This window comes from Portunus trituberculatus, chromosome 43 (genome assembly GCF_017591435.1).
Source record: "Portunus trituberculatus isolate SZX2019 chromosome 43, ASM1759143v1, whole genome shotgun sequence".
Taxonomy (NCBI): domain Eukaryota; kingdom Metazoa; phylum Arthropoda; class Malacostraca; order Decapoda; family Portunidae; genus Portunus; species Portunus trituberculatus.
In genome coordinates, this window is record NC_059297.1 from 6,974,411 (window position 1) to 6,986,910 (window position 12,500).

General features: G+C 45.3%; 1 long non-coding RNA gene across 1 annotated transcript; it reads right to left on the reverse strand.

Annotated features, from left to right (window-relative positions):
• Positions 1 to 1,594: 1,594 nt before the first annotated feature.
• On the reverse strand, positions 1,595 to 4,394 carry LOC123518386. Its single transcript, XR_006678772.1, has 3 exons — positions 4,196 to 4,394; positions 2,583 to 2,837; positions 1,595 to 2,166 (listed from the first exon to the last, which is right to left on the reverse strand). It is a non-coding gene; the product is annotated as an uncharacterized LOC123518386 (long non-coding RNA).
• Positions 4,395 to 12,500: the final 8,106 nt, after the last annotated feature.

A 12,500-nucleotide genomic window follows, 5' to 3' on the forward strand; every position in this document is an offset into this window, starting at 1 on the left:
TCCACCCTTCCTTCCCCATGGGAAATCCCGCCTGGGGTCGAGTGGCAACGTCGCCCGTCCTGATATGCCACATAGTCATACATGTCCATGGAATACCTTCGTTTGACTTGGTATATAACACTTATTTGTATCACCTGCTATTTAATGAAATAGTCAGAATATTGTTAGAACGCTGTTTGTTGATAATACGTACTATGATTAAAAAACCATGAGTAGTATAGGTTGTTAATGTTTTGGTTGGAAATCTGGCAGAATGGAAAACACACCCTATGAGTCAGTACAATTTAGTTTTACTATAATGGTACACAAATCTCAAGGTAAACATGTGTCCCAGTACTGAAGGAGTTATTGTGTGTGTGTGTGTGTGTGTGCTTAAAATGTATTGTTTTCATGTATATTATTACTATTTGTTTATTTGTACTCTCTCTCTCTCTCTCTCTCTCTCTCTCTCTCTCTCTCTCTCTCTCTCTCTCTCTCTCTCTCTCTCTCTCTCTCTCTCTCTCTCTCTCTCTCTCTCTCTCTCTCTCTCTCTCTCTCTCTCTCTCTCTCTCTCTCTCTCTCTCTCTCTCTCTTGATGGTTGAAACAGTTGGTTTGTAAGATTGTGTCACTTCAAATGTTTTTATCATTGAATATCTGTTAACTTGAAAAATTTTTTAAATTGTTTTATAAGTTGAAAATTTGTGTAGATTTTTTTATGTTAAGTCGTGAACTGTTGTGAATATCTATAGCAGATAATTTGATGTTGAAAATTGTTGTAGGTTTCTATACGTATAAGTTGAAAATTTGTGTAGCTGTATTAATTTTGCTCTGTTTTTGTGTAGCTGTATAAATTTATCAAGGTGAAAATTTGTGTAGATGCATAAATTTTGCTGTTTTTATACTAAGTTGAAAATTTGTGTAGAGTTTTCACTATTTTTTTTTATTACTGTATTTATTAAGTTGAAATTATTTGTAGAGTTTTCCAGGCAATGTAATAATAATGTAAAGAATTGTTGAATAAAAGTTTATAGGGAGACTCTTGCATTTAATTTTAGCTCCAATATGCATCTGCCTCATCTCCGGAGACTCTTTCGAGTATTTTGGACTTAGTACAGTTTTAAGGGCCCTCTTTTGGGGTTTTTAGGGCAATTTTTTGGGTTTTTTTCACCATTTTATGGGCTTTTTGACATTTTAGGGCCTATTTTTGGGTTTTTTTGACCAGTTTAAGGCTTTTTTTTTTTGGATAGTTCTGCAGTATTTCGGACCATTTTTAATCAGGCTTTTTTTTTTAAATGGCAGGCATTTAAAAAAATAAATTTTAACTTTCCAGCATTTTTTGAAATCGCCAATTAACTTCCTAGCATTTTTTGAAGTTGTCATGCTGCTGTCATTTTTTTCACTGTTCATTCTCTCTCCACTTGATTCTTCTGTATTGCTTGTGATAATAAATAATGATTCAAATTAATTAGCATGTTTTTTTCTGCCGTGTTATTGTTTAGAGTGAGTGTAGGGGGTTAATGGAGGCAATATTTATGTGTCAGTGACCGAAGCCGGCTTGAGGCGACTACTCACTGAAACCAGCCACATTTTCCCAGGAAAAAATTACCAAAACAATAAAGATTTCTTCACAATTTATTCAGTAAGTGACAACAGCTCTTAGTACAGTGACAACATAATGAGGCAGTGAAGACAATTTATTACAATGGAGTAATGGCACCACACCACCACACCTGTCTAAGTACATATACCACCCACAATGAGTGGAGAAGACCGACTGCCACGCCAACCCGCAACTCTTCCCTCCCTGGCCACTAACACCACCAGCAGTACCAGTAACAGTAGGTGATGGCCGTGCAGGGTCAAGGTGCCATGCAGAATCCTTGCTGGTGGTGGGGGAGGGGGCGGGGGCTGCGGCGGGGGTAGGGGGCCGCGGCGGCAGGTGTTGAGTGACAATGTGTGCGATGCTAAGCTGAATCTCGCTGGACGACGACGGCAGCGGCGGTGGTGATGGTGGTGGTGGTATAGGTGTTTGCCGGGCCACTGGAATGCGCTATGAGGCCAGCCGACTCCTCAGCTGGCAGTAACGGCGACGGTGGTGGTGGTTTTGTGGGAAGGGTCAGTGAAGGCCGCGGGAAGCCGGAGTCCCTCACGGGATCGCTGCACTCAGGCCTTTGGATCGCCAATTCCTGTAATGGACAAATTAAATGATAATCTCCAAATGTACCACGCCACACTGTCCTACAATACACTTTCACTGCCTCAATCAACCTCTCACTCGCCCTCCTCTCTCATTATTCCATTTACACTCAGTTATAACCTTCACCCTTCTCCCAGCGTCTCCTGTGTTAAGTAGCATCCCGTCCCTTCTTGTCATGACAATCCCATCCCTTCATTCATACACTCCACAGTTACACGCTTTTCCCTCGTTCTTCTCCCAGCGCCTCCCATGTTATGCAGCATCCCTGCCCTTCCCTTTCATGACACTCCCATTCCTTCATTCTCACGTCTCCCAGGCCAGTCTCGATAAGGCACACCCTCTCAAATTTCCCCACACCTGATCCTCAAACATCCATACAATTTATCTTGCCACACATTCATCTACCTGGTAAGTGGAATCCTCCGTGTCTGCCGTCATCTGCTGGTTCTAGTTGTCAATCTGCCTCCTCACCACACCTGCATCTCTATCACCCACTCCTGAGCGGCGGCTTTAGAGTATGGTGTGTGTGGGCGCGATGCAAGACAGTCCTCTGATCTTGCAGCGGTGGCGAGGCAGAGGTGTTGGTAGTGGGCGTTGTCAGTGAAAGTGGTAGAGAGAACTCATTATCGCTGTGGAGTCAGGTCTTTGGATTGTCAACACCTGTAATGCACAAAAATATAGATGAACAAAACCTATCTTGTTCACTAATTACCTCCTCTAACACCACAGTCATAAAACTGCTTCACTGCCCCAACTAGCCTTTCACTCGTCTCCACACAGTTTAGGGTTGCCATATATGAACGATCAAAATCACTGTCACTCAAACCTCCCCCCCCCAAAAAAAAAAAAAAAATACACCTTGTTCACCACTCTCACCCCCCCCCCTCCCCACCGTCACTCGTGAACCTCTTCGTCCATTTACGTCCACTTCACAGATCCACCATTTTCGTCCTTCTCAAGCCACTTACTTCCCTATTACAACATACTCGCAGTCGTTGTCATGAACAGCGAAATGTATCACACACTTCTACAACAATGATACGTCCTGATAAATCTCGTCCGTTCAACTTCTTCAGAACGAATTTGATGGCTATATCCCCAAACATGACTTCACTTACAAACTTGCAGTCTAACAACAGATCCCCAGAGTGGTTTACGTCACCCTCGTTATACTACCTTCAGCACGAGTCTAGTCCTTTCACTTACTTGCCTGCCTACCACTTCAAGAACTAATTTCATGGTTAAATCCCCAAACTTAACGTTATACTACCACATCTCGCTTCTAATGCACGTAACTTGAAGCAGCCTCGTTACGTTAAGAAATCCTGTCCACTTTTTGCCGATTCTGAGACCTATTCTATAACAAGGGTACCACAATGACTAATCTGAAATATTTTAGCCTCAAATATAACTTCATGAGCTCAATAATAACGCGACACGTTCAGCACCAAGACACGTTGTCATAGTAGTCCTGTTACTATTTGGTGATTTTATACAACTTCAGAAACCAACGCGAGGAATTAAAATAGTGAAAACTCTTGCCATTAACCTTTGTCACATCCATACACGCTTTGTAACATTAACAGAATGATCTAATCGTACACACAAGTAAAAATGCGTCACAGTACAGAGGTTACGCGTAATTCTTCCTTCCTACATTCCTACAATGACCACGAAAACACTTCACTTGGTACAGCCATTACCCAAATCTATTCTGAACCCATGTTACTATAACCACACTAGTGAATGAACGACCTTCTGTCCTTACCGACAACTAGATCAAACACTCCTACGTAGCGATAGTTCCTCATACATCCTACATACACACAGACAGACACCGTACAATTATTCTTCCAATAGACGCAGTGCACATCCTACAAATATCCAGTTACCCTTCATCACTCAACATTCCTAACAACCCTCAAGTTACTGACTGACAACTTCCTATCACCACTGCAGTGTCAAACGTGCACACAACGCCAACACCTACACCATTCATTCATAGAAACAACACCAACCTCTCCTCAGGCTGTACTGTACTGCGCAGTGCGGTGGGATGGAGTGGAGTGGAGTAGAGTGGGGAGGGAGGGACCGCTAGCCTCCACACAGCAGCAGCAGCAACGGACGGACACTGGGCTGCACCGAGGGGTTGTTGGTGGCGTGGTGATTGAAGAGAGATAGCGGGCGTGATGTCTGGGTGAAGAATGGTCCAGCTGCCATCTAAACTCATGACCCTGCTTCGGTTATCTCCCCCAACCTGCCAATAAGGAAAGAGTAATTTGAGGGCAAACGAGCATATGAAACGCTGCCTGGAACCTAACCACTGGTCCACCACGCTCTGTAACTCCTTCCACACCAACCGTTACACAAACTCAATTGCAATAATTTGTTTTATCAGTCATTCCTACCTTCCGTGTAGTACTTATAATAATAGTTTTTTTTTATCATTTTATTGTAACATTTTGAAGCTTCCTTCGTAATAAATGATTATGATAGTTGATAATTTTCTCTCTCTCTCTCTCTCTCTCTCTCTCTCTCTCTCTCTCTCTCTCATGATTCCCTCCAAGTGAACCCTGCCTGCAAATCAACGAATCAATTTAAAAAAAAAAAAAAAAAAATGAAGAGTAAAAACGTATAATTAACGAATCGTTTTTCTAAGGAAGCTTGAGTTGAATCGAGTTGTAATGACGAAAATGCAACAAGTTAGAACAGTTTGTGGGTTGCAAATACAACAAGAGCAGAATGACTGAGACGAAGGGAGGTGGAGAAGGAGTTATGAGGCAAACTAGTTGTGGCTGAAACGAGCGGCGAGGGTATTCAAATTGTCAACACGGTGAATGGATAGCTAACCCTTTCAGTACCGTGACACATTACGATATTCATGCTGTATGCTTACTACTTGGTGATTTTATACAGCTTCATCAACGTATGTGGGGATTAAGATAGCGAAGACTGGCCATTAACGAGAGTGGTGATGAAATGGGTCAATAGTTAGCCAGTCAGACCCGTGGCAGTTTGGCAGGAGTGAGGAGCCATTAAGCTACCTATCTTAAACCCTTCAGTACTCGGACACATTTTTACCTTGAGATTTGCGCACGGTTAGACCATTTTGTTGACATTACTAACTACTACTACTACTACTACTACTACTACTACTAGTTGAAGGCAGTCAGTTAGAACAGACAAATTGGTAAAAGGGAAAGCCAGCATATATAAGAGAATATAATGTACATATGTGAAGCTTACGTATACTGCTAACATTGAGGGAGGTACCAGCGCAGGGCGGGGTGGGGGGGGAACTGTTAGAGAAGACTAAGAACGCCTCATTTCATAGGGAGTGTTTATATTGTTTAATGTATAGGGCATGATGTGTTAAGGTTCCAGTATAGATTAGTAGTAGTAAATGACAGAGCGAGGATGTTCAGTGTTGCGTCTGTAGAAGCAAGGGAACAGTTGAGTGTCATCGAAGAAGACGAGATAATTGCTGGTAAGATTGTGTGTGTCCAGTTGACAGATGGACCAGTCAGCTTTTTAAGGCACTCAACAATATTATCATGAAAAAATGAGAGTACAGTGTGTGTGTGTGTGTGTGTGTGTGTGTGTGTGTGTGTGTGTGTGTGTGTGTGTGTGTGTGTGTGTGTGTATTTACCTAGTTGTATTTACCTAGTTGTAGTTTTACAGGGCCTGGGCTTTATGCTCGTGTGGTCTCGTCTCCATATCTACACTTATCCTATTTTTCTTTAAAACTATGTACACTCTTTGCTGATACCACTTCCTCACTCAAACTGTTCCAAGTCTCAACACATCTTTGCGGGAAATTAAATCTTTTAACATCTCTCAGACATCGTCCCTTCCTTAGTTTCTTACTATGCGATCTTGTGCTTCTAATGTCATATTCTTCTCTCAGGATTAGTTTCTCATTATCCACTTCATCCATTCCGTTAATCAATTTATAAACTTGTATCAGATCCCCTCTCTCTCTTCTCTGTTTCAGGGTTGGTAGATCCATTGCTTTTAGTCTCTCCTCATATGTCATCCCTTTAAATTCTGGAACCATTCTTGTAGCCATTTTTTGTAGTCTCTCCAATTTCCTTATGTGTTTCTTTTTATGGGGGGTCCACACAACTCCTGCATATTCCAATCTAGGTCTTATTTTAGTACTTATCAATTTCTTCATCATTTCTTTGTCCATATAGTGAAATGCTAATCCAATATTCCTTAGCAAATTATACATTTTCACGGTCAGACATCCCCTCACCCCTCAGGAATCTATACCATTCTTTGCCACCTTCCACGCCTTTTCTCTCTGAGGGACTGAATCACGTTTCTCTCACACCTACCCTTGGCATTCATTATCTTCCGCTTCGTCTCTCGCTGCTGCCTCACATATGCTGTCCATGCATTCTGGTAATCACTTTCTGCCTCTTCACTCTCATGTCTCCTCTTTCTCAGCTGTCTACACACCCTATTTAATCTCTTTCTCTCTCTCTCTCTACTGGCATCCCTAACTTCATCGTTCCACCACGGTTCACATGTATGCTTTCTGGCACTCGTTCTCACATACCCTATCTGGCTGACAGCTGCGTTCCTCACATTCTCAACAAATCTATCGTTCAATTCATCCACATCATTCAAGCTTTCATCTTCCCAGCATCTCTCACTTAGGTGTACCTGGAAATTCTCCCATCCTGCATCTTTCTGGCCCCCTACCCCAGTAACTCCGGCCTACCACCCTAGTAACCCCGGCCTACCACCAGCTTTAGAGGAAGAGATGGATGGATGGATTTTTTTTAGGCGCCGCAACAGCTAGGGTCATATGGCGCCGCAACTATAGTTTATGAAAACTAAAAGTAGTTAAAAACAATAAAACTAAAGGTAACTAAAAACTAAAACTACAATGAAATTAAATAAAACATTAGAATACATAATAAAAAGAAATAAAATTTACAAATTGGGGTGGAGGCCCGCCTCTCCCAGAAATCTAAAAACGTCATGGCTAGGGGCCAGAGAAGCTGGTCCAAGGACCTTAGATAGGTAAAAGACACCGCTATCTCTACCGCGACAACGGTAGAGTAGCGGTGTCGTAACTCAATTAAACTAGGGCACTCTACAAGCAGGTGCTGTACAGTGAGCGGCACCAAGCAGTCATCACAGTAAGGCTAAGGGTCCCTGGTCAGAAGGTACTGTACCTTTGTGTAAGGTACATGTGACCTATACGCAGTCGCGCCAATAAAGTCTGTGCACTGCGATCCCGGACATGGGTGTATGTCCAGTGAGGGATAGAGGAAGTAGTGATCTCTCCCATTTTCGAGGTTGCGACCCCCGTTAACCATCTCCTCTGCCAAATTGCTGCAACTGCTTCACGAATTAGAGGAAATACATTTCGAAACGGAACAGGGGCAGGAGATGGAGCGCGACTTGCTGCCTCTTTAGCGAGACGGTCTGCGTGTTCATTCCCAGGAACATCAACGTGACCAGGGACCCAACAGAACCCAACCCGATATCTTCTTCTGTTAAGTAGATATAGCCACTCTAGGGCTGATAAAACCAATGGATTAAGGGAGAGAGTGGAAGAGAGAGCAGTAAGAGCACTGCGACAGTCACTAAAAGTTGTAAAAGACGAAACCGGGAGAGTAAAAATGATCTGTAAAGCTAGGACTATGGCAGACAGCTCCGCAGTAAAGACGGATGCCACTGAAGGAAGGCTGCCACACCGATAAAAAGAGGGGAAAACCACACTAAACCCAACGCCTGCGTCGGATTTGGAACCATCAGTAAAAACGAGAATATCATCAGAATGAGTAAAAAAGTGTTCTAAAAACCGTGAGTGGAACAGAGCTGGTGGAAAATCCTTCTTGCCATCAATGGTAGGAGGACATAATGACACAACAGGAAGCTGCCAATAACCAACTCGTGGGAGCCGGAAAGAGAGGACAGGAGTGGGGTCGATAGACAAGTCCGCCATAAGATTTGCGACTCGAAGGCCAAAAGGTTTAGGGAGACTCGGCCGAGTGACATACGCCTGCGAACGCGAGTCCCGCAATATTGACAGACAGGGGACAGAATCAGGAAGACGGTGGGTGCGAAACCAACACCGGAGCATCGAAGACTGGCGCCGGAGGTCGAACGGCCAGAAACCAGCATCCACTAAAAGGCTAGATATTGGAGATGTCCACCTGGTGGTGGTGATTAGCAAAAGCCTAAAAAATAGAAAACTCCAGGGATAGAAGAGCATCAGAAGTAGACCTCATTTTTCGGAAACCATACTGTACAGATGACAATTACCATATAAGCCTTACATTTACCATCTTTTCCAACACTTTACAGATACAGGATGTCAGAGATATAAGACGATAGTTCGTAGCCTGGAGGTGATCTTTCCCAGGCTTCGGAAATGGGAGAACCACTGTGACAGCCCAAGAGGATGGAAAATCACCGGTGTGCCAAATCATATTATAAAGATTTAATAAAAAGATAAAAGCACGGTCAGACATGTGACGCAAAAAGGCATAAGGAATGTCGTCTGGACCAGGAGAAGAGTCATGACACTGAGACAAAGCAGTCCGCTACTTGGAAGCAGAGAAAGGGACATTATAAGACTCCTTTCCAGCGGAAGAAAAGTTTATGCAGAGAGATTCTATTCTCTGGCGGTGACGTGCGCCCGGGGCTGCAGAATGCCTCTGGGAAACACTGGCAAAGTGCTCCGCGAAGAGGTCGGCGACAGTCCTAAGGTCTGCCACCGTTCGCCCAGCAGACAACAAAACTGGTGGGGAAGGAGCAGAATACTTCCCAGCAATTCGGCGGACTTTGTTGAAGACATCCGTAAGAGGGGTGCGGACGTTTATGGAAAGAGACATAAGCTTTCCAAGAGGCTCTTTGTGCCTCTTTCAAAACGCGGCGGGCCCGAGCTCGGCAGCGTCGAAAAGCTTCCAGACACTGCGGGTCCCCACCATGTCGCCGGAGACGAGAGATAGCTGCCCGTTTCTCTTTCACACCGTTAGTGCATGCTGCGTTCCACCAAGGAACGGGACGCTTAGTAAAGCAACCGGACGTCCCAGGGATTGTCTGAAGCGCTGCTGAATGTAAAAAATCAGTAAAATAATCAACAGCCTCAGCACAAGTAGAAAAGTCAGCCAACGGACTGATAAAAGAACTAAGGTCTATGAATCGAGGCCAATCTGCCTTGTCTAAAACCCAGCGTGGGGGCCGGGACTGTGGGTCAGAGTTCACAGATTCTAATAAAATCGGAAAGTGGTCGCTACCGTGTAAATCCGGTAGGACCCGCCAATTAAAATCAAGGAAAGAATTAGATGTACACAGAGAAAGATCGATAGCGGTAAAAGTCCCAGTAGGACTGTGGAAATGTGTAACATCTCCAGAATTTAAAACCTCCAATCCCTCATCCTCAATAAAAGAACCGATTAAAATCCCACGAGGATTACTAGCACCTTCATCCCACAATGGGTGACGGCCGTTAAAATCTCTCAACAAAAGAAAAGGCGGAGTCAGCTGACGCACCAGGCCGTCAAGCTCACCCCTGGAGATATGAAGCTGAGGAGAGAGATATAAGCTGCAAATGGTGTACAGTAGTCCCATAAAGACCTTAACACCAACCACCTGAAGGAGAGAGTTAAGTTGCAAGGGGACAACAGGTATATCCTGACGGACTAGAATAGCTGTGCCACCGTGGTGGCCCTGTTCGGGGAAAGGAGTGCTAAAAAAGGCACGATAGCCAGGAGGACTAGAATAAGTACTATCACCTAGCATAGTCTCTTGTAGAGCTACACAGGCTGGAGAGAACTCTGACAGTAAAGCTCGGAGTTTCCCCCACGAGGCGCGAAGGCCTCTACAGTTCCACTGTAGAAGCTTGAAGATGACTATTTAGGTGCAGTGGACGGGCGAGCCTTTTGAAGGGGCTGCCCGTGACTCACCTGACTAGAAATAATCAAATTACGAGAAGACACCGGGAGTTGTGATGTGCCGGGTCATTGGACCGCTGCCTTTCAGCCTACCGGTGAGTGATGCCAACCATCATCACACCTACCAGTCATCGGAGGACGAGGGTCAGGCTGGACTGCACTTTTTGACACAGTGGGTCCACGAGGGACGGCTGTGACAATATCATCGGACGTCTCCATGCTAAGACCATCCTCATCACAAGAAGCCCGATCTGAGACAGAGGGTGTCACAGGAGGCTGAACAGAAACTACTGGAGCTACCCTAGCAGAGCGGTCCCTAGAGGACTCACGATTATGTGCACCGGTAGAAACCTTAGACTGCTTAGGCTGAGCTAAATCTAACGACTCCGCAGAGCCGCAGTGCCGTTTGGTCAGACCCTTCAAAGGCTTAGGCAATGCAGGGGGCAAATGGACATCCACTACATGGGTGACTTTGGTCAAGTCCGTATTATTCTCGTCACTTCTAAGAGATGACTCAACTGAGTCATCGGACAAAAGGGCAAACCTATTGGCCAAATGAACAGGACCACCCGCCCCAACAGAGCGAGAGGTAACAGAAGTTGTCGTCTTCGGTCCGGCAGACTCAGCTGAAGAGCGAGTGGCCAATGAAGCATAGGCGATACCTAGGGTATCGCCTGGAACGCACCTGGTGAGCATCACGACAATGGAAACAGTAAGCAGCAGCATTGCAATGCTCCTCAGAATGCGAGTCTAGTGCAGAGCAATTACCACATCAAGATGCTTCCTTGCAGGAGCTTTTACCATGGCCGTACCCATAGCATGAAAAACACTGAAGAGGGCGGGAAACAAAACACCTCACCCTAAGATTGATAGAGCCGATATGAACACGGTCAGGAAGGGTGGAACCAAAAAAGGTGAGAAGGACCATGTTGGAGGAATTCCTCATCTTAGTCACCTTTTGGACTGAGCTAGGACACATAGCCAGTATTTCCTCCTCAGGAAATTCATAGAGATCCTGACTGTACACACAACCTTTACTATAATTAAAAGTAGGATGAGCCTTCACGGTCTCAAACATGCTGTCAGTAGGGCATGGGAGATGTTGTAACATCCTCGCCTGCGTAATATCTTTAGCTCGCACGAGCACCCCCTTCCCGTACTTCTTCAGATTCCCCTCAGGAATCGTGCCGATTTCTTTGGCAAGATACCGGGAGGCATGGATGAAATTCCCACGCCCATTTCTATAGTACGCCACAAACCAACGAGGAGGCGGGATCTGGCGGACTTCAGGAACTGAATTCTCTGAATGGTGGTCAAAAAGATTTGGGATGTAGTCCGTGTCACTGTCCGAAATATTGTGAGAGTGGAGAAGTTCTGTCTTAAAGCCAGAGCCAGCAAGGGGCAGGGATGCTACATGTTCTACAGCCAAACGGGCTTCATCGCATGACAGAAACGTAACATAGCAGCGATTAGACGGAAAGTCCTTATCGTAAACAAGTCGAATACGGAGAACCGTGCCATACACCTTGAGAAGTGAGTGCAAGGCGTGATAAGAAAAAGATGGATTTACATTTACCATCAAAAGGGAATCCAAACCAGCAGAGATACGTCCCTCAGAAGAACTCCCAGAACAGGAGACTGCTGTGGGAGGCACTTGTGGAGGGGAATCCTCCTCCCTACTCAGACCTGAAGATGACGTCTCGCGGGCCAGGTCAGCCACCTCACGAGAACCTGATAGTTTTTATGTTTAACCATATGTATAAAGTTACACAAAAATTAGCTCCAGGGGCAAGGGAAACCACCTACTGGGACTACAATGGGAGCGAGCGCTGGCTGCCGTGGACGGGGTACCTCGTCCCCATGCGGACCAGTCGTTTTAAAAAAGGCCCCACATGATACGAATGTTTGTCCACGACAGAGCTGAGACCCCCCTCCCAAAGCATCCCAGCCTGGACACCCAACCATCCAGCACAGGACGGCCCCTATTGGGCGATCCCTCCAGCGGGTGGCTCTGCTGGTCCACTGGCAGCCTACGTAGGAACCATTTAGTCTGGCCCCTCACTGGCGACCTTACTAGCATGGGTAGCCCTCTTCCCCTCGAAAGGGCAGAGCAGGGGCCTAAGCTCCCTCTAGCCTAGCTCGCCAGGTCACAGGGGCACGCAAGCGCCCCCACCACGACAAGGCGGTTACCATCTGGGGGGGCTTTAGAGGAAGAGATGGCAGTCGTACCATCAAAATGAAATAAAGGAGAGAAAGATGAAGTGAAGTTATTTGAGATGTTTTTGGCTAGATGCCAGAAACCACGAGGGAAGTTGGAGTTTGAAAGATTCTGACATTTTATATTTAAGAAAGAGTGATTGGCAAATTGAAGAACAGACTTGGCATGATTCTGGGCAGAAATAAA